This window comes from Cyanistes caeruleus, chromosome 28, assembly GCF_971803275.1.
Source record: "Cyanistes caeruleus chromosome 28, bCyaCae1.hap1.1, whole genome shotgun sequence".
NCBI lineage: Eukaryota > Metazoa > Chordata > Aves > Passeriformes > Paridae > Cyanistes > Cyanistes caeruleus.
In genome coordinates, this window is record NC_141728.1 from 3,073,280 (window position 1) to 3,095,774 (window position 22,495).

Sequence of the window (22,495 nt, forward strand, 5' to 3'; positions counted from 1 at the left end):
GAGGGTGCAACACCAGCACAGGTGGGAAGGTTTTGCAAAGCTTCCTAAGCATCAGTGAACTTTGGCTTTGCCGCTCTTCCCCTGCAATATTGTCCTACTCATGAACGGGCTTGGAGGACACCGTGCCGCCAGCTCCCGCAAGTGAAGTTTGTTTTCTTCAGGGCTGGAATGGAGGAAAATGCAAATGGTTCTTTTTGGAGTGAAATTTGGGCTTTGGTGCAGCTGGGTGAGGTCCCTTATTTGCTGTGGAAAGTAGAGGAAAAGCTTTAAATTCCCAACAGAAGCTGCCTGCCAGCCCACACAGAGACCTGAATGAGGCCCAGGTGTGCTTGCTGCACGCTGCTCCAAGGGAAAAGCTGGAACAAAGTCCCCTTTGATTGGAGATTGAGCCTCTGTCCTGATGGGACACTTATGCTTGGCTTCTTTTTCCCCCTTGGACTGAGACTGATGAGAGAGAGGCAGTTTTCTCTTGTTCGCACTCGGTTGTTTATTCTTCTTTTATCTGCATTACATGCATACAAGGTACAAGGAGCTACGTGCACTAAGATATAGAAAGGTGCCAAATGGCTAACAAAGATCTTCAAGGTTTTTTATATGTCCATTTACCCAATTAACAAACGCCAAGTCAATGATTTTTCTTAGTGACCCAATGACCCAACACCTGCTCACTGCACTGCGGCATTCCTTATCCAATCACTTACTACTACCCAAAAACCTCTAGAAGAAGATGAAGAAGGAGATGAAGAAGGAAAAGGAGACAACGCCCTAATTCCTCCATCTTGCCTCTTCTTTCTTAAACTAGCTTAAATCTTAAAGTTTAATTTTCTCACCCAGTGATTTAAGAAAACTCTCTAATTGACACACTTGAATCACAGGCTGATTCAAGGGGGAGTTTCTTGTTCTTGTGAAAAGACAATCCAAATAACCTTTTTGCTGTACATCCTGGAGGAGGCTGTGCAGTTAAGAATGAAAAGACATTTCTTTGAAGAAGTATCTTGAAAGAGCTTTTTGGATTATCAGAAGCAGCTACACTGATATTGACCTCCACAATGAAAAATGCACAACCATTTGTGTGTCTTAATCTGGCCACAATTCAGAGCTGCAACTCCAAAATCTCATCCAATATGTTGCTATACTGTAAACAAGGAAGGAGAGCAGGAATACCAACATTTCTCATCAGTCTTTTGGCTTGGAAAGACCATTGAATTAATGCTCCCTTAGCTGTCAGCCTAAACTCTGCTGTGCAAACCTTAGGTCTATGTTGGACCTTAGAAACTTCTTTAGCACCAACTTGGGTGCAAATTTGGTATAAAACCCTTGAGGCATCACCCTGATTTAGGGTGACAGAACTTCACTGTTCCAGCACAGAATTTACTTGACTTGCTCCTGCAAGTCATTTGCACGGTGGAAGTGAAATCAGTGCCGTGCTATCTGGATGTGGTGGCACTTCCCACCCATCCTGATAGACAACAGGGAAACATCTTTGTTTCTATTATACCATTCCATCTAAGTCTCTGGTTTGAGAGCAAAAGGAAAAGAAAGGGCTTTGTCCAGTGGGCTGGCTAGAAGAAACCTCTAGAACCAGCAATTCATGAGTGGTCGCTACTAACTTGGGCATATTGGAATTCGATTCCCTGGAGTGGTATGGATTGGATCAAGAAGGGGGAAGAGGGAAACTGAGATCAAAGGCACAAGTGCTTCGAACTGAGTGTTGGCAAACAAACAATGTACCCTGTGATGCTGATGCAGTCCAAAGATCAGGGTGGGATGCCTTTAAGAGAAAATCTGCAGCTGATTCCAGCCATGGATCCCCTGAAGGACAGCCCTGCTGCCGAGATGATGAACTCCCTCGCCACAGGCCGCAACCCTGTGGGCATAGGCAGAGGCACAGGAGTACATGTGTGGGGAACCCTGGTGGTTCTGAGTCTGATCATGGGCAGAACTATCAGTCTGCTCTCCAGGAGTTACCCCAGCGTTGAGAAGCAAAGCTCAGCCCAAGACTGTAGGCAGTGTTTTAAAAACACCCTGGAAAAACAAAGGCTCACAGAAACCCTGGCATATGGCACACACTAGGACTGCAAAATGGGCAGCAAAATAGGGGAGTGTGAGCATAACCACACTCGGTATCAAATGTGCCAAATCAAAATAGAGTAACCTGCCATGACCCAAGAGTGACACCTAAAAATCGGTGGTTAGAGGTGCAATCTACAGCAGAAAGGAAGAAAATCCTGGCCCATGCATGACACAAATGAGCTGCTGGATTAGAGCCTGTTGTTCCCACTTGGAACAAATGTGACCATGCAGTATGGATCAGAGGGAGAATGGAATCAATGGTTATGGCACATTCCCAAATGAGTGCAATATGCTATCATCACAGCCAACCAAAAGTGTGTAGGATGGGAGGGAAAAGGTATTGGGTTGGAGAAAATCTGAAATATGGTCAAATAGTTTCTCTCAGCAATGAGCCCGTAATAACTATCCTTCTCCGCAGTAATGATGAGCGAATTTGCTTATGATACAGTACAACTTTCTGTTCTGCAAGAGATGGAGAAGGAGTAGATCCAGAAAGTCAATGAAAACAGACAGCTCAAGAATCAGAGAAACAAAAGGCAGAGGCAAAACAAGAAATAGAACAAGAACAGCTAAAAGCATGAAATGAATAATATGAAGAGTTAGAACTTGGTAACTAGTATGGTAATTGGAACCTACCTACCTACCTCAAACAAGAACCTTTTTGTAGATCTAATACAAGAGATGGCTACAGAATTAGGATGATCTGATTGTTGGATTTGTGGAGGGCTGAAATCAGCTGAGAAATGGCCATGGAAAGGTGAGAGCTTAGCTCCAGAGCAACTTCTAAAATGTAATCATACCTCAATTTCCAAAACATTAAAATGACCCAAAGGGTGGGTTTTAGATCATCAAATAATTGGAAGAGTTTGTATCAGCAGGGAAGGAAAAAGATATACTGAAGTAGTAGGATATACTCCTTGCACATTCACTTGAACAGTGAATTCAAAGAACAACACCAAAGCCTGGCAACCAGCAACCCCCACTGGATACTGGAGTCAAACAAAAAAAAAAAAGACAAATTGTGATTGGAATGATCAGTTCAAATTATGTTGGCACAAAAGTCCTGGAGCTAATCCTTACCGATCCTTCAAAAGCTTAAAGAATTCCTGGGATAAAGCAGAAACTGTAAATGACCAATGGAAAGCACCTGATGGAATATACTGGACATGTGGGGAAAAAGCATCCAGTGAATTACCCTGCAGGTAGAAAGGATCCTGCACTCTGGGAATGATTTGACCCTCCTTTTTGCTCCTAAAGTCCAAAAGTAAACTATTAGGAGCACCCCTAGATGAGAGCCTGGGCAGAGAAAAAAGAGAGCTGAATCTTGAGTTTCCAAAAGCAGGAGGGAATCAGAAGTGGGGACAAGATGAGTGGCCTGCAGAGAGGATAAGAGCTTGGCAATAGCCCAGCAACTTGGGCTCAAGACAGGAGCTGGGGATACAGGAGCCCAATTTACCTATTCAACCGACTAGGAAGACTTCAAGCCATGGTAGAAATTGTATCAAATCATACCTGTGATGCTCTCGAGTTATCAGCTAAACAGCATTCACTAATGCAAGCATTTGTGTATCAGAAGCGAATTGCTTTGGACTACTTGTTAGCAGAAGAACGGGGAGTCTGCAGCAAGTTCAATGAATCTGAATGCTGTGTAGAAAGAGATGACGATGGAGAAACCATAAGAAACCTTGCAGCAGAAATGAAGCAAGTGGCACATGTAGCGGTTCAAAAATGGAATTCTATCCTTCAAGCTTCTTGCTGGGATCAGTTGTTTGGGGGGAATTGTCTGGGGAAAGATTGGTGGAAAAAATGAGGATTTTTAATATTCTGTAAAAGAATGGGGCTATTATTTCTGCCTTGTCTCATCCCATGTGTTATCCAATTCATCCATTCTGTTGTCTAAGGCATGCAAATAGCAGCAATGCCCATTGATCCTGAGTTAGCTCCAATAAAAACTGGCCAATCCAAGGGAATACCCAAAATATCTAAAAGAACGGAATTGAAAGAAAAGAAAGAGAGCAGAGCTGCTGAAGCTCAGGCCAGATTTAAAGCTCAGACACAACTATTTGACAAGTAGCGTGAAGCTACTGCACAGCCAAAATACAGCTCAGGATACAATAGGCACCTACATTGATGTACAATAGGCACCCAAACAAAAGAATCAAATACTAAAAAAACCAATCTCATAAAAAATTATTCGTTGTAAATACTGATTATGAAAGAAGTGAACTGTATCAAAATTGATCCTAAAAGCACAAATTAATTAATTCATAAAGAAAGCGGGGGGACTGTGATCCATAACATGAATAAAATCGGGCTGAAGTTGTAATCTTGTCTGACAAGAATCCTGGCATATTTCCAGGAAACCTTCCCTGACGAGATTCTAGTGACATGCAGCAAGGCCAACATGAATATTCATCTGCAAGGGGCATATCTCCAAGAAACCTCCGTCCCATAAGACTAGAACGATATGCACTCATAAATATTCACCTGCAAGAAGTGTATTTCCAAGAAACCTGATGAAATGACAACATATACGCCCAAAACAGCATGAATATTTGTCGGCAAGCAGTGTATTCCAAAGGAGCCCAGAAGAGCCTGAAAACATATAAAAAGCACCTTGGGACAGTTGCAGTTTGTGAAGCACGGTGGGGAAATGCTGCAGAGCCTCCTCCCTGTCTCACCTGGTGCTGTTTGCCTGGCACAGCCCCAAACTGATTTTTGCTTATGGTTTCCTTTTGATGATTGCAATTTGATTCTAGAATAAATTTCTTCTTTTTACTAATCAAACTGGCTAATCATTTATAACAAATGAAATTAGAATTTTGACAACTAGGTCCCTTGAGCTAATAACAGTTTAATTAAAAATTAATACAATTTAGTAAATTGAATAGTAATTTGGTATAAAAGAATATAGTTTAGTAAAAGAATACAATTTAGTAAAAAATTATCATTTATATATATGTAATTTTCCAGTAATTAAGTATGATTAAAGCATAAGCAAGAAATAAACCGGGTTATGGGGAGGGCTTGTTACCCCACCTCACACACAGAACTGAGCGGGGTACGGAGGCTTCCCACCCTGCCTCACGTACAAAACAAAGCCCTTCAAGCTAAACTTGTATACTGTATGCTTATACATATTCATTAATGTTTGCTGTAAGTTTCCTCCTATTTCTGATTTTTCTGATTTTACGTCACTATTCTTCACGGCACATGCTCCACTTGTTTTTAGGGGGTCTTCAGTCTTCTTTTGGTGGTCTTTTGGTGAAGGCTTCTCCTCTTCCTCGTTGTCCTTTGGATAACCTTTCATGTTTGTGCGTGCGTACTAAGTGTTGTTATGTCAGTCCACTCATTAGTCTGATATTTACTGATTTTTAGGCCCAATGCCTAAAGTCGTTCTAATTTTGTCCATCTCAAGGCCATTTTCATCTTGGGACATCACTTATCTTCCAGACTACATCCTGTACCTCAGTTTTAACATGTAACATCTGTAAAGGGCTGCATCTGCCTTATAACACTGATCCTTTAGATTGCTTCTAACAATAACTTTAATAACCGTTACAATTTAGTTAGCACAAATCAATTCCATTTATTACACCACCCTCCAAGGTACCCAAAATTTGAAAATAGATCCCTCTCTGCTGTGCTGACAATTTCACACCCATTTTGCTTGATGTTAAGCTGCCAGCACAACAAAAATCCACCCTCCCCTGCAGCAAAAGAAACAACTTAACAAACTAAAGATCAAAGTTCCAGGGCCAGTCTCAGGGACAGGGTGCTTTCCACAGCCAACTATCCTGGCCTGTAGGTTCGTGGCCCCCCCTCCATCACCCCCAGGGAGCAATGCACCCTTCCCACAACTTGTGAGCACCCTCAGCCTAACTTGGGGTACACTCACCCTCCTTTGGTCCACTGGACAGGGGCTGCAGGGAAGTCCTCCTCAGGGAAGTGCACCTCTGGATGCTCGAGGGTTATCACTTCCTCCCCCAAGAGCCAGCGGAGAAAAACCGCTCTGCTGCACTCGGAGGCAGCTGAGGGCCAGAATTTGTTGGATAAAATCCACAGTTTGTCCATGGGGTCCGTTCACAGGGCCCCACGTTGGGCACCAGCTCTCGCATCTCACCGGAGCTGATCTGGCTCTGTCACTTGGGCCTGCACAGGAGTGGGTCACACCCCAGGAGCAGGATGAGCCCAGCTGTGACTAGAGTACTCACCCTACGGCTTTTGGCTGTCAGTCTGTGCTCTGAGGAGACAAGGACAAGATGGAGGTCTTTTGCATGGGATAATAGAGGATTTATTGCTCTGGGGAATCTTGGGGGCAAAAGAAAATGCGAGCGGGCAACAGCTGAAATAGGGAGGTGGTTAAACGGGAGGGTACAAAGCATCAGCTAATCAGAGATATCCTAGGGAGGGTAAAAGGCAAGGTTCACAAAATCATCATCCAATTGGGGCCCAAAGCACCAAGGATCCACTGTGACACTGCAGGGCCCAAAGCACCAAGGATCCACTGTGACTCCACGGAGTGTCATGGAACCGTGGAGACCATTGTGACACTGCAGGGCCTCATGGAACCATTCTGACACCAAGCTGGCTGGGAGTGTGGATGTGCTGGAGGGCAGGAGGGCTCTGTACAGGGAGCTGGACAGGCTGGATGCAGGGCCCAAAGCCAACAAGGTGAGGTTGAACAAGACCAAGTGCCGGCTCCTGCACTTTGGCCACAACAAGGCCTGCAGTGCTCCAGGCTGGGGACAGAGTGGCTGGACAGCGGCCAGGCAGAAAGGGAGCTGGGCCACTGATGGACAGCAGGCTGGACATGAGGCAGCAGTGTGCCCAGGTGGCCAAGAAGGCCAATGGCACCTGGCCTGGATCAGGAATGGTGTGGCCAGCAGGAGCAGGGCAGGGATTCTTCCCCTGTGCTGGGCACTGCTGAGGCCACACCTCGAGTGCTGTGTCCAGTGCTGGGCCCCCAATTGAGGAAGGCCATGGAGGGGCTGGAGCGTGTCCAGAGAAGGGCAACAAGGCTGCTGAGGGGTCTGGAGCACAAGTCCTGTCAGGAGTGGCTGAGTGTGCCAACTGTACAATAGTCTTTTCATCAGTCTGTGCAGGGAGAGGAGTTTGCTCTTTTCATGCCATGGAGAGATCTCTACAAGAAACAGTTTTCTTGTGCCCTTTCATTTCAAAAAATGGCAGTCACCCGGGCACAAACTCTGCCCTCTCCTCCCATTTTTACACTACTCAGAGGTGTGTCCATGGGCCATGAGCTAAGGGGTATTATTTTAAGGATGAGTTATTCAAAGGCAAAGGTTCTCTTCATCTCTGAGAATAGAGGTTTTCTTCTTCTCTCCCTGGGGACTAAGGGTCTTCATCAGCTCTCATCTCCCCCTCTCTCTCTGTTCAAGCTCTCATGGGATCACAGCTACTCCACCATCAGATTGGCTTCATCAGTGGACACCTTTGCCCAGATCTACAGCTTGAATACTTCAATTCCCCAGTACTCTTTCATGAATTAAAGGAGTTATTTTTCAGAACAGAATTATTCATCTCCATGACCCTAACAAAAAATATTTCAGCTTATTAGAGCATCTCTTCATTCTCCTTCCACCTGAGGCTTGATTCCTGCTTTTACTGACCTTGATGTTTCACGTTGTCTTTTAACATGTCACTTGGTTCTTTTCTTTTCCTGGAGAGAGGATTAAAGTCTGCAGGTCTCCTGTGTGTAGTGCAAGGGTTAAATGTGTCCCAAGCCATGGCAGGCAGTGGTGGTGTGGGATTTCAGGTGTGGCTGGTGCCAGCTCTCAGGAGCTGTCTGTGCGGGCCGGGGGGCAGGGGGGTGTTGGCGAGTGTCATCAGCCGTGGCCTGGCCCAGCCTGGGGGCCGGGGGCTCCCCTGGGAAGGGCTTTGGCCACCCCGCTGGAACGGGACCCGGAGGGCTTCCCGGGAAAGCCAGCACCGCAGCAGAGCCTGGCCTGGCCTGGGGGGGATCCCGCAGTCTCCATCTCCCCCCGGGAGCAGCTGGGCTCCGGCCCAGGCCCCCCCAGGCCGCACAGGCCACGGGGGAGCGGGGCCAGCCACACCACAGCTCTGCTGCCTTTCAAGGCTGCAAAGAAAGAGACCAGTTCCTGGTGTAATAAAGGATTGGATGAATAAAAATTCGAAAGAGAAGGTTTAAATAAAGTATATGTAATTGTAAATGATGAAAATATGGAATGAGAAATCCTCCTCCAGGTCGAGGCAGGATTTCTCTACCAAAGTTACAGATTGCAAAATCCACCCAGATAACGAACCCCGGCAGGCACATCAACTTGGAGGAAAAGACAGGACAAAGACCATCATAAGGACAAAGAGCTAGCCTGAAAGTCTACCTCAGGACCTGGGCAACGCCCGGCCGACTTCTGCCGGAGACAATCAAGTGAAACAAAAGGGACGAGCCCCAGGAAGATGGTCATTGCCAGAATCGAACACCACACCCGCCAAACCCATACTACAGAAACTCAATCAAGAAAGACAAAGAAGAGACTACTCCTCCGAGATATCCATCGGCGCTAGCCCGGATCTCTCGATCCTGCTGTGATGAAATATGTTAAAATACATACACACTCACTTTGCATTTGAGGAGACTCTGCCCGGATACTTACTGACTCAATTTTCTAGGCCAGGAAATCCATTCACCTGACAATCAGGGACAGTTGGTGAATGGGAACTGGTTGGAATTCTAGCCTGGGGACATAAAATCCCTATAAAAACCCAGGCCGAAGAACCCTCGAACGTGGATTTGGGAACTGTTTTTTTTGCTGTTTGTTAATTTATAATAAATTTATCTTTTTTATCCTTAATCTGCCGTTGCATTTATAACAGATTGGTGCCGTGACTCGGATCGGAAGAAACTGTGGGAGAATCTCGCTGTCCAGGGGGGTACCCCCGCTGATTTCAGCGGCCTGGGGAGCAGAGACCCTCCGCAGTTCGCTCCGATTGCCGAACCAAATTTAGGCTGAGGAAAAAACCATAATAAAGAGGAAACGGATCCAGAGAGCTCGGGAAGGCGAGGAGCCTTCGGGAAAGCCGCGGCTTGGTAGCTCATAAAAAGTCATACGTGCACGAAGACGCCCTCGCAGGAAATTGCTGTAAGTACTGTGAGGTTGAGCGGGTGATCGGGCGAGTTTGTGAGAGACGTGACCTGGTCACGAAGCGAGTGTGGACTTCAAGGCCGCGTTTCCATCCTCCCACGAGGGAATTGGATCGGCCGCGAAGGAAGCGATTCTGTGTGAAAGGGTCTCTCTTTCCTTACTCATAAAGCCTGAGACTAAAGGGAGTCTCAGGGGACCGATCAAAAAGGGGGCTGAGAGAGGAAGGAACGTCCGATCGAGCTCTGGAACTGGTAAACTCTCTCAGCCAAAAGATCTAGAAAGCCGGAGCACTGAGAAAACCCCGGTACAGCTAACCGAGAGGTGAGTATTAGCGCTACCTTGGACTTTCAGAAACGAGAAGGAAGAACACAACGCAGAGCAGGTGAGAATCTTAAGAAACATGGGGCAGAGGAAAAGCAGAATGCAAAAATTGAATAACGAAAAAGGCCCCTCGGAGGAACCAGAACAATTGTTAGACATCCCACCGGAGAGTCCTTTAGGGTGGATGTTGAGAAATTGGGAAAGCTGTCCCGAAAGACGAGAGAAATCCAAAGCAAAGATGATTTATTACTGTGCCGAGATTTGGGGAGGACAGGAATTAAGAAACTGTCTCACTTGGCCAGTATTGGGGACATTTGATAGATGGACGTGCAGAGAGTTACTCGCACACATAGAGAAAAAGGTCTCGTCAGACGCTGAGGAGAAAGAATATGCCAAACTCTGGTTAAATACCAGAGTGCGGCTGTTTCCAATGAAACAGAAAAACGAACATAAGACAGAAACCTGGGAACCCCTGGATCACTTACCCCCTCCGTACCGCGGGCCAGTAGAGCCTTCGGTGATGGATCAAGTAGTGCCTTCAGCACCCGAGGGTTCCTTAGGGCAACTAGCAGAAGCACGCTCCCCTCAACCACCGGGAGTAGTGCCAGAAACCCTCACTACCCCCCCACCTGCAGAAACCCCAGCCACCGCACCCTCTCCAGAGTCGGTGTTGGTGCAAGGATGGGGTTTACCCCCTCCACAAATACCGGTCCGGCCATCACAGCCGGGACCACCAAAAGTATCAGAAAAAAACCCTCTGAGTCACCTAGCTGCGGCAGACTTTCCGCAAGCAATGAGGGGAAAAACTCCCGCAAACTCCAGTTCCCCTCCTGCAAGCAGGACTCGGTGGAAATCAAAAATAGGGAATGGAGAATGGGGAGAGACAGAAAATGGGCATCGAATGTTCCCTCTCAGGGAAGTACCAACCGCCCCCGGAATAATTGGATTTGTGAACGCACCCCTTAACTCAGGGGATGTACGAGCATTCAAGAAAGAAATGGGGCGGTTGCTGGATGACCCATTTGGGGTGGCCGAAAGGTTAGACGATTTTCTAGGAAGTAGTATCTACACCTATGAAGATCTCATGGCCATCCTGAGATCCCTGTTTAGCCAGGAGGAGAGAGAGATGATTAAGCAGGCAGGCATCAGAGATTGGGAAAGGCGTCACCCGCAGGGAACACCCGGCGACCAAAAGTGGCCGAGTGTGAGCCCAAGTTGGAGTGCCCAGACCGAGGAAGGAAGAAGGAGCCTGATAGATTTAAGGAATATCATCGTGCAGGGAATAAGAGAGGCGGTCCCCAGGGGACAAAACATAAGCAAAGTATTTGGGGAATGCCAAAGAAAGGAAGAATCCCCCACCGAATGGTTAGAAAGGCTGCGGAGAAGTCTGCAGATTTACTCTGGGACTGATCCCAGCTCTCCGGTGGGGGAAGTCCTGCTTAAAACGCAGTTTGTGGCTAAATCATGGGAGGATATTCGGAAAAAGCTTGAGAAAATTGATGGGTGGCAGGAGAAGAATCTCCAAGAGCTTCTAAGGGAAGCTCAAATGGTTTATATGAGAAGAGAAGACGAAAAACAGAAACTTCAAGCCAAAATATTAGTGGCTGCAGTAAAGGAAGTTCAAAAACAAGAACAGAAACAAGGTAAACCAATACCTAAGAAACAAAAAGGATCTCAGAAGGAGGAAACTCCTTCTCGAAAGGATCCTCCAGAGTGTTTCTACTGTAAGAAAGTAGGACACATAAAAAGGGACTGCAGGAAACGAATAAAAGATGAACAAATATTTAAGGAAGATTAGGGAAGTCTTGGGCTCTTTCAAATGGGGACAGTAACAGCAAAAGAGCCCTTGATAAAACTGAAGGTAGGTCCCCACCGCCAGGAAATGAGTTTCCTGGTTGATACCGGGGCTGAAAGAAGCACCCTGCAGAAGTTGCCTATAGGGTGTGAAACGAGTAAAGAAAAAGTAATTGTAATTGGCGCAAAAGGAGATCCATTTAAAGTCTCGGTAATCAAAGAGGTGGAAATTGAGTCGGAAAATAAGATATGTTTAGGGAATTTGTTGCTTGTGGAAGAAGCAGACTACAATTTATTAGGAAGAGATATGATTATAGCTTTAGGAATAAATATCGTTGTGAAAAATTCAGAATTGGTAGTAAAAATATTACGTTTAACTTCAAAGGATGAAAAGGAAATCGATCCCCGAGTATGGCATTCAAAAGGGGAAGTGGGGAAATTAGATATTACCCCCATCAAAATTGAAATTGAAAACCCAGAGAATCCAATAAGGATCAGACAATACCCCATCCCAGCAGAAGGGAGGAAGGGTTTGAAATTAATAATTGACGAACTGCTCAAAGGAGGCACCCTCGAACCCTGCATGTCCCAACATAACACCCCCATCCTGGCAGTAAAGAAAGCCGATGGGAACTTCCGATTGGTTCAGGACTTGAGAGCTGTAAATGCTAGAACCCGAACCAGGTTTCCGGTGGTAGCAAATCCTTACACTCTACTAAACAGACTCTCACCAGAGGATGTATGGTATAGTGTAATTGATTTAAAAGATGCATTCTGGACATGTCCTTTGGATGAAGGGAGTAGGAATTTTTTCGCTTTCCAGTGGGAGGACCCAGATACCAATCGGAATCAGCAATTGCGGTGGACAGTCCTTCCACAAGGATTCGTCGAATCTCCGAACTTGTTCGGACAAGCCTTAGAGCAACTATTCACTCAATTCACTCCAGAGGAGGGGACAAAACTATTACAATATGTAGACGATTTGCTAATCGCCGGAATCACGGAGGAGCAGGTGAAGAAATGTACAATTTCCCTGCTGAATTTTCTGGGACAAAAAGGGTTGAAAGTATCTAAATCCAAGCTGCAATTCACAGAGCCCGAAGTAAAATATCTTGGACACTGGATATCGCAAGGGAAAAAGAAATTAGATCCCGAGAGGGTGGTGGGAATTCTTGAACTTCCTGCCCCACAAACCAAGAGACAAATTAGGCAATTTTTAGGGCTCATGGGATACTGCAGACAGTGGATTGAAGGATACAGCGAAAAGGTGAAATTTCTGTATGAAAGGCTAAATACAGATCGATTAAAATGGACAGGGCAAGACGAAATTAAATTTCAGGAACTAAAGAATGCCCTCGTCACTGCTCCAGTTCTAACAGTACCAGACATAAGTAAAGAGTTTCAACTGTTTGTTGATATAAGTGGACAAACAGCACAGGGAGTTTTGACCCAGGAATGGGCAGAAAAGAAGAAACCCATAGGGTTTTTGTCCAAAATCCTAGATCCAGTCAGTCGGGGCTGGCCTACGTGTCTACAAGCAATTGTGGCAGTAGCACTGTTGGTTGGGGAAGCCAAAAAGGTAACGTTTGGAGCTCCCCTGATAGTTTATACCCCCCATGACGTAAGAAACATCTTACAGCAAAGAGCAGAGAAATGGTTGACAGATTCAAGGCTTCTGAAATATGAAGCCATGTTAATCAGCTCGCCAGGACTGGAATTAAGGACGACCTCTGCACAAAACCCTGCACAATTTTTGTATGGGGAACCGACAGGTAAGCTACTTCATAATTGTATTGAGGCAGTAGAATTACAGACTAAAGTAAGACCCGATCTGGAGGATCAGGAATGGGAAGGAGGAGAAAAATGGTTCATCGATGGCTCCTCAAGGATGGTAGAAGGAAAACGTAAATCAGGATATGCCATCATAAATGGCATAACAGGACAGACTGTAGAATCGGGTCCCCTAAAGGCAAATTGGTCAGCACAGGCGTGTGAACTCTTTGCTCTCCTAAGAGCCCTCAAGGGCTTGAAGGGAAAAAGGGGAACCATCTATACAGATTCGAGGTATGCATTTGGGATAGTGCATACTTTTGGGAAAATTTGGGAAGAAAGGGGTTTGATCAACACCAAAGGAAAAGGATTGATACACGAAGAAATAATCAAACAAATTTTAGAAGCAGTCAGAGAGCCACAGGAGATATCTGTGGTTCATGTAAAAGGACACCAGACCGGACGACAATTCCATACAAGGGGAAACAATTTAGCGGATAAAGAGGCGAAAAGAGCGGCATTGTTGACCGTAAGTATTTCTGAGCTAGCCCCAAGGGAACCTCCAGAGGTTTCGGTGCTTCCTTCGGAAAAGGAGCAGGAAGACTTCAAAAAGGTAGGTGGACATTTCAAAGAGGGTAAATGGTGGTTACCTGACGGGAGGGAGCTGGTCCCAAAGGGAATAGCAAAAGGAATACTCAAAAGACTACATGCACAAACCCATTGGGGGACCAGGGCATTGGCGGAACAATTTTTAAAATTCTTCGGGTGTAAAGGAATCTTCGAGCTCGCAAAGCAAGAGGTACAGGGATGTGTGATATGCCAAAAGGTAAACAGAGCGAATTTTCGGCAAACCAATTGGGGAGGTCGGCCAATCTCATACCGACCATTTGAAAGAATCCAAGTGGATTTCACAGAATTACCAAAAATTGGTAGAAACAAATATTTGTTAGTTATAGTAGATAAATTGACACATTGGGTAGAGGCCTTTCCCAGAGCTAAGGCCACGGCCCAAACAGTGTCTAAAATTCTACTGGAAGAAATAATTCCTAGATATGGTATTGTAGACCATATTGATTCAGACCAGGGCACACATTTCACCTCAAAAATTATCAAACAGTTGTCCGATGCATTAGGGATCAGATGGCAATATCATACTCCTTGGCACCCTCAGAGCTCGGGGCAAGTGGAAAGGATGAATCAGACGTTAAAATCACAAATATCCAAATTGACAATTGAAACAAAAATGTCCTGGGTCAAATGTCTCCCCTTGGCATTGCTGAATATAAGAACCATGCCGAACTCAGAAACAGGACTGTCCCCCTTTGAAATGTTGTATGGAATGCCGTACAAGCATGGTATGCCGGTTGAACATCCTCAAACAGAGGATGTGCAACTCCAACCTTATCTCATTTCTATAAATAAAAACTTACAGGAGTTAAGGAGAAGAGGATTGATTCCTCAGAGCAGCACGTTGGGATTTCCAATCCACCAAATTCAACCAGGGGACAAAGTACTGATCAAAGTGTGGAAAGAGCAACCCCTCAGTCCTCACTGGGAAGGACCATTCCTCGTCCTCCCGACTACAGACACCGCGGTTCGTACGGCTGAAAAGGGCTGGACACACTCTTCCCGAGTGAAGAAAGTTTCGGTTCACGATTCTCCCGAGTGGAAAATTGTAACCCCTCCGGGAGAATTGAAAATCAGGCTTCAGCGGAACAACAAATGAGCAGCGAAGACAGGATAAGTTGCACCAATTTTGAATGTTATTGTTTTCCTTTTGTACATTTTAAGTGTGCATATTGTAAACAAACGTGGGTGACTCATTGTTTGGGAGGGCAAAAACCGAGAGGGTTGTGTGCCGCGTGTTACAAAGAGGAATTAGAACAGACCAACCTTTTTCTAGCACTTGCTACCCAGGTGGGCATCTTGGAACTCGACTCTCCTGAGTGGTTCCGATTTTTCCAGAAGGGACTGCGAGGTCATTTGGACTGTAAAGCGGAACCTCTAATAATTGAGTGCCGCCGAAACGTAAAAGTACCGTGCAGGAGCGGCACGATCAAGGCATCTCGGTGGGCAACCTTTAAAAGGAGGTTTGCCATCAGGACGTCAAGGGCCCCTGAAGACAGTCCTTGCTGCCGAGAAGATGGTTATCCCCGCCGTATGTTCCTGTACGGGCGGAGGGAATGGCAGAGGGATGCGATTGTGGGGAATCCTGACGATCCTGAACCTAGCCATGTGCTGGACCGAGAGAACGGGCCCCGAGGCGCCTCCGGGGACGACCTCCCTGGGGAAGTGTGAGCAGTGCCAAACTGCCTCGCGAACCGAGCCATGGATCGCCTGCCCTCCGGAATTGCACGCAGGAGAATGTTGGGCAAACGGTACCCAAATGGACCTGTGTAAGCTGGAAGGAAAAATTTGGTGCTCCATCCCGGGGATAGGTACTGGAAAAAGGCAACCCCATAACACAGGGGAAAAAGAGGTCCAAGCGACCCATCTACGAAATAAGAGAGATATAGGAGGGGTTTCCCCAATCTCGGTCTGCGGGCAGTGTAATAAAACTGTCTGGATTGGAGGAAAGAAACAGTCGACGTTCATTGCGTATCACAGAGTCAACCCCTTGTGTTACAATAAAGCAAACTTAAAATATTGTGCCATGGGGGGGAAATTGTACTGGGAAGGGAAGAACCTGAAACATGAAACGAAAGTGTCATTCAGTAATGAACCGATAGTTTTGGATTTACTGAAAAATGACGATGATAGAGTGTGTCTGCAGTTTGATCAGGTGATCTGTTTCGCAAAAGACGAGGATGGTTCAGACCCTGAAAATAAAATAAAACAATTAACTCTTGAACTAAAAAGGCAGGAAATGGAAAATAAGAAAAAAAGACTCGAACAAGAGAGGTTAAACTCTCTCAGTGAGCAATACGAACAATTAGAAAAACAATACGATAATTGGAAGCTACCTAGCCCTAATCAGAATCTATTCATAGATCTGATGCAGGAAATAGCTACCGAATTGGGATTGACTAATTGTTGGATATGTGGTGGCCTGAAATCAGCCGAAAGATGGCCATGGAAGGGAGAAGGATTAACCCCAGAACAATTACTTAAGTGGACAGGATTAAAATTATCCAAAACAACCCGGCGACCAGAGGGGTGGGTGATTGATAAAAGAATCATTGGAACTTTTTGTGTCAGTCGGGAAGGAAGGGAATTCACCGAGCTAGTTGGTTACACCCCGTGTGTAAAAACTCTCTCGGTAAATTCAGATAAAAAGACAAAAATTTGGCAGCCGGAATCACCCGAGGGCTATTGGAGCCAATCTCGGGAAAATAATTGCGAATGGATAGATCTAATTGGTTTATGTTGGAACAAACAGGACGGGGCGAATCCCTTCCATGCCTTTCTCGGCCTAAGGGAATATTGGGAGGACCCGGCAAAACTTAACAGAGATTGGAAGGCACCAGATGGGATTTACTGGATATGCGGAAAGAAAGCATACAGTGAATTGCCCAGAAATTGGAAAGGGTCATGCACACTCGGAATAATTCGGCCTTTCTTCTTTACATTACCTAAAGATGAAAGCAGGTCTTTAGGTGCTCCCCTCTTTGAAACCCTAGCCCGACAAAAGAGGGAATTGAAACGGGAACTACCAATAGCCAGAGGTAACCACCAGTGGAAGGGGGAGGAATGGCCCGCCGAAAGAATCATACAATATTATGGACCGGCAACATGGGCAAATGATGGCAGTTGGGGATACAGGACCCCAATCTACCTCCTCAATCGGCTCATTAGGTTACAGGCTGTGGTAGAAGTTGTTTCAAACCACACTTCAGAAGCCCTGGAACTCCTAGCAAAACAACATTCTCAGATGAGAGCCTTTGTCTACCAAAACAGACTCGCTCTCGACTATTTGCTAGCTGAGGAGGGAGGAGTGTGTGGCAGATATAATGAGTCAGAGTGTTGCATGGAGATAGATGACTTCGGAGAAACTATAAAGGGTCTAGCTGCTGAAATAAAGAAAGTAGCCCATGTACCCGTCCAGAAGTGGAATTCGATTTTACAAGCCTCTTGGTGGGATCAAATTTTTGGGCAAGGGGCATGGTGGAAAAAGCTAGTATTCTTTATAGGATGTTCTATTGCCGGAGTCATCTTCCTACCCTGCCTAATTCCTTGTCTGATCAGACTGATACATTCTGTCGTTCAAGGAATGCAGATTGCCTCTCTCCCAATAGACCCAGAAAAGGCACAAGGAAACACTACCCTTCTTTCAAAAATCATGAAGTTAGAAGAAGAAAAAGAGAATGGAAATGCGGTTAAGGCATTGAGGGAATTTGAAAATAAACATATGTTGTCCACAGAAAATATAGAAGAGTTAGACCAAGAGGAAAACGACATTATTTAACCTGATATTCCTCTGAAAAAGTATGAAAACACGAATTTTTAATGTGTTCAAATTATTAGGTGGGGGACTGTAATAAAGAATTGGGTAAATAAAAATTCGGAATAAGAAGTTTAAATAAAGTATGTATAGTTATAACTAAATGAAAGTATGGAATAAGGAATTCTCCTCCCGGTCGAGGTAGAATTCCTTTTCCAAAAATCACGAATTGCAAAAGAACCCCCCCCAGATAACAGGTTTCAGCAGACTCATCAACTCGGAGGAAAGGACAGGACACAGGCCATCATAGAAACAAAAGAACCAGCCTAAAAGTCTACCTCCAGAGAAAGGCAACGCCCGGCCGATTTCGGCCGGAGACCATCAAGCAAGACAAAAGGGACGAGCCTCAGGAAAATGGTCGTTGCCAGAATCGAACACCACACCCGCCAAACCCATACTACAGAAACTCAATCAAGAAAGACAAAGAAGAGACTACTCCTCCGAGATATCCATCGGTGCTAGCCCGGATCTCTCGATCCTGCTGTGATGAAATATGTTAAAATACATACAGACTCACTTTGCATTTGAGGAGACTCTGCCCGGACACTTACTGACTCAATGTTCTAGGCCAGGAAATCCATTCACCAGACAATCAGGGACATTTGGTGAATGGAAACTGGTTGGAATTCTAGCCTGGGGACATAAAATCCCTATAAAAACCCAGGCCAGAGAACCCTCAGACGTGGATTTGGGAACACCTATACCTTGCGTATAGACCCTGTCCACCCAGCGCTGCGCTGTCCATTTATTGTGGTTTTTTTCCTCGCTGTTTGTTGCTTTATTAATTTATAATAAATTAATCTTTGTTAATCTTTAATCTGCCGTTGCATTTATAACACCACACCACCACTGCCTGCCATGGCTTGGGACACATTTAACCCTTGCACTGCACACAGGAGACCTGCAGACTTTAATCCTCTCTCCAGGAAAAGAAAAGAACCAAGTGACACGGAAAAAGACAACGTGAAACATCGAGGTCAGTATAAGAAGGAATCAAGCCTCAGGTGGAAAGTGAATGAGGAGATGCTCTAATAAGCTGAAATATTCTTTTGGTAGGGCCATGGAGATGAATAATTCTGTTCTGAAAAATAACTCCTTTAATTCATGAAAGAGTATTGGGGGAATTGAAGTATTCATGCTGTAGATCTGGGCAAAGGTATCCATTGATGAAGCCAAGCCGATGGTGGAGTAGCTGTGATCCCATGAGAGCTTGAACAGAGAGAGAGGGAGATGAGAGCTCATGAAGACCCTTTTCCCCCAGGGAGAGAAGAAGAAAACCTCTATTCTCAGAGATGAACAGAACTTTTGCCTTTGAATAACTCATCCTGAAAATAATACCCCTTTAGCTCATGGCCCATGAACACACCTCTGAGTGGTGTGAAAATGGGAGGAGAGGGCAGAGTTTGTGCCTGGGTGACTGCCATTTGTAGAAACGAAAACCAAGTAAACTGTTTCTTGTAGAGAACTCTCCATGGCATGACAAGAGAAAACTCCTCTCCCTGCACAGACTGATGAAAAGACTATTGTATAGTTGGCACTGCTTTAACATCCCAGGTTTTGTCTCTGCCATGTCACTTGGGAAAGGAAAAGCTGGGGGGGGGGGGGGGAGGAAAGGTTTCTGGAGGTTTTTAGCTTGTTTCTTATTCTTGTAGTCCTGTTCATAAAGGTTCTTTATTCTTTTTAAGTTTTAAGCCTGTTTTACCCTAATCCATATCTCACAGCAAGAAAGAAGGAAGTACTCTGGTGATTTTAGCTGGAGCTAAAACCCACCACACTCAGCCACTCCTGACAGGACTTGTGCTCCAGATCCCTCAGCAGCCTTGTTGCCCTTCTCTGGACACGCTCCAGCCCCTCCATGGCCTTCCTCAATTGGGGGCCCAGCACTGGACACAGCACTCGAGGTGTGGCCTCAGCAGTGCCCAGCACAGGGGAAGAATCCCTGCCCTGCTCCTGCTGGCCACAGCATTCCTGATCCAGGCTAGGGGCCATTGGCCTTCTTGGCCACCTGGGCACACTGCTGCCTCATGTCCAGCCTGCTGTCCATCAGTGCCCCAGCTCCCTTTCTGCCTGGCCGCTGTCCAGCCACTCTGGCCCCAGCCTGGAGCACTGCAGGCCTTGTTGTGGCCAAAGTGCAGGAGCCGGCACTTGGTCTTGTTCAACCTCACCTTGTTGGCTTTGGGCCCTGCATCCAGCCTGTCCAGCTCCCTGTGCAGAGCCCTCCTGCCCTCCAGCACATCCACACTCCCAGCCAGCTTGGTGTCAGAATGGTTCCATGAGGCCCTGCAGTGTCACAATGGTCTCCACGGTTCCATGACACTCCGTGGAGTCACAGTGGATCCTTGGTGCTTTGGGCCCTGCAGTGTCACAGTGGATCCTTGGTTCTTTGGGCCCTGCAGTGTCACAGTGGATCCTTGGTGCTTTGGGCCCCAATTGGATGATGGTTCTGGGAACCCTGCCTTTTACCCTCCCCACGATATCTCTGATTAGCTGATGCTTTGGACCCTCTCTTTGAACCGCCTCCCTATTTCAGCTGTTGCACACTCACATTTTCTGTCTTTTGCCCCCAAGGTTCTCCAGAGCAATAAATCCTCTATTATCCCATACAAAAGACCTCCCTCTTGTCCTTGCCTCCTCAGAGCACAGACTGACAGCCAAAACCCAAATAGTGAGTACTCTAGTCACACCTGGGCTCATCCTGCTCCTGGGGTGTGACCCACTCCTGTGCAGGCCCCAGTGACAGAGCCAGATCAGCTCCAGTGAGATGTGATATATTCTCCTTCACAGAAGCATCCAGGCTAAGCTCTAATTCAGCTTTCACCTCTCTACTTTTCTTTCTGCAGGACCTAACGACATCCTTAAACATTTCCTGAGTTGCCTGTCCCTGTGTCCAAAGGTGATGCTCCCTAATCTTTTTCCTGAGTTCCTGCAAAAGCTCCATGCCCAGCCAGGCCAGGCATTTTCCTCACTAGCTCACTCTGGTGTTAGAGTCTGAGATACAGAGTGTGTGCCCTTGTTTCTAATACTTAGTTCTAGGATTCAAAGAAACACTGAATTTCATATGACATGAAATTCATGAGCATGTTTTCATGGTGATAAATGAAAACAGATGTTAAAGTTAGATAGGAAAAGTGTAAGTGTGTAGATTAGAAAGTTTCTTAACTCACTGGGTGAAAAAGTAGTTTAGAGAACAGGAGACAAGATGCAGGATTTAGGGTGTTGTCTTTTGTCCTTCTTCTTTCTTCTTCATGTTCTTCTCAGAGGGGTTTTTGGGTAGTAGTAAGTGATTGGGTAAAAAATGCCACAGTGCAGCGCACAGGTGTTGGGTCATTGGGTCACTAAGAAAAATAATTGAGTTGGCATCTGTTAATTGGGTAAATGGACATATAAAAGGCCTTCAAGAGGATCTTTGTTAGCCATTTTATCCCTTTTCTATCATAGTGCACATAGCTCCTTGTACCTTGTAATGCTGATAAGAAAAGAATAAACAACTGAGATCGAACAAAAGAAAACTGCCTCCCTCTCATTAATCTTCAGTTCAAAGGAAAAAAGAACCTAATCCAAAAGTCCTTAACGAGACAAATGGCACCCAAACTTGGGGCACTTTGAACTGAAGGCTCCTGTTGAGGAAAAAAAAAATAAAAAAAAAAGAGAGAGAAGACAGCAGAAAGCTGGAAAACTCCCTGGAAAGGGGAAAAAGAAGATCTCGGTAATCTTGGTGTTGGTGAGAGCGGACAAGCCAAGCCAGACGTCTGTGAGCTGTGGAACAGATCACGGATAGAGGAGCTGAGAGAAAGCTGACCCTCAGGTCAGGTAAGCTGTCAAAAGGGAGCAAAAATATGGGAAACATGTCCAAACCTGAGGGGGAGGTTTTGGCTGTCTTGGAAGCTATGGTAAAGGAGCACCCGATCTCTGTATCCACGGAGGAGCTTAAAAGCCTTCTATCCTGGGTACGGGCAGAATTCCCTAACGTGGATTCACAGAAAATTTTTACCCCAAGCCTGTGGGAGAAGATAAACGTGAGAATATATGAAAAAACCACTCTTAGAGACCAGGCAGCGACTGAACTTCTAATGGCTTCTGCAGTGCCTTATGAAGTCATGGCCAGTAAATGGGACTCTGGAACTCAGGCAAGGGACACGATGGCTCCAGAAAAACAGAAGGGTTTGTCCCAGTCAGATGCGGAATCCTTGTTCCCGCACGCTGTAAAGTCTGTGGCAGCCTTCCTGAATTCCACCGTAGCACAGGGAATGTCTAAGCCTGTTGAAAGCCCAGAGAAACAACTATACAGAGGCGAGGAGGCGATTCTAAAACGCGGGCAGAATCTGCAAAAAGGGGCCTTGGAGCTTTTGCAAGAGTGTCTGAGCTCTCTCGGAGCTGTTCCAGCGCTCGGTGCGCTGCTGCAGGCAGAAGAGGGAGGGGAAACTTCCTTGGCCGCCTGCGTGCCGGCAGCCGAGTCCCTTTCCGGCCCCAGGGGGGTGGAGGGGACAGCCCTGTCCCCCCCGGGAGGGTTCGGGAGGGTTCGGCCCGACCCAGAGCGGTCCGGGACCTCCACGGGCACGGCGGCCCCTGCGCCCCGCCTGCCAGGGCTGGGCCTGCAGCCACAGCTGTCAGTCAAAGTGACGTCACAGTGACGCAACCACCGCCGCAGCTCCAGACCCCGCCTGCGGCACCGCCCCCAGGCGCTGCAGCGCCGCTTTTCAAATTGAATTGGCTTTGCAATACAGCTGCAGCACAGCAACAACAGCTGGGAAAAACAACAGCTCCACCGCAGCAGATGGTTTCACTGGATACCACACAAAGCCAAGAGCCTTTGGAGCACAGCCCTGCTCATGCACAGTTCTTTCACTCTACAAATCCTCCCACAGACATGGGCTCGGGGTTACGGGACAGGGCAATACAAAGTCCAGCATCTCTGGAATGGCTTCAGAAAAATAGCCGAAAGGCAAAAATCAAAAGCATTGTAAGATGCATT

At 46.3% G+C, this 22,495-nt stretch overlaps 1 protein-coding gene across 4 annotated transcripts in view; it reads right to left on the reverse strand.

The window, feature by feature from the left end:
• The window catches only part of LOC147649040 (uncharacterized), a 636,047-nt gene that overhangs the window by 481,372 nt on the left and 132,180 nt on the right, over positions 1–22,495 (reverse strand). The window lies entirely within an intron of this gene.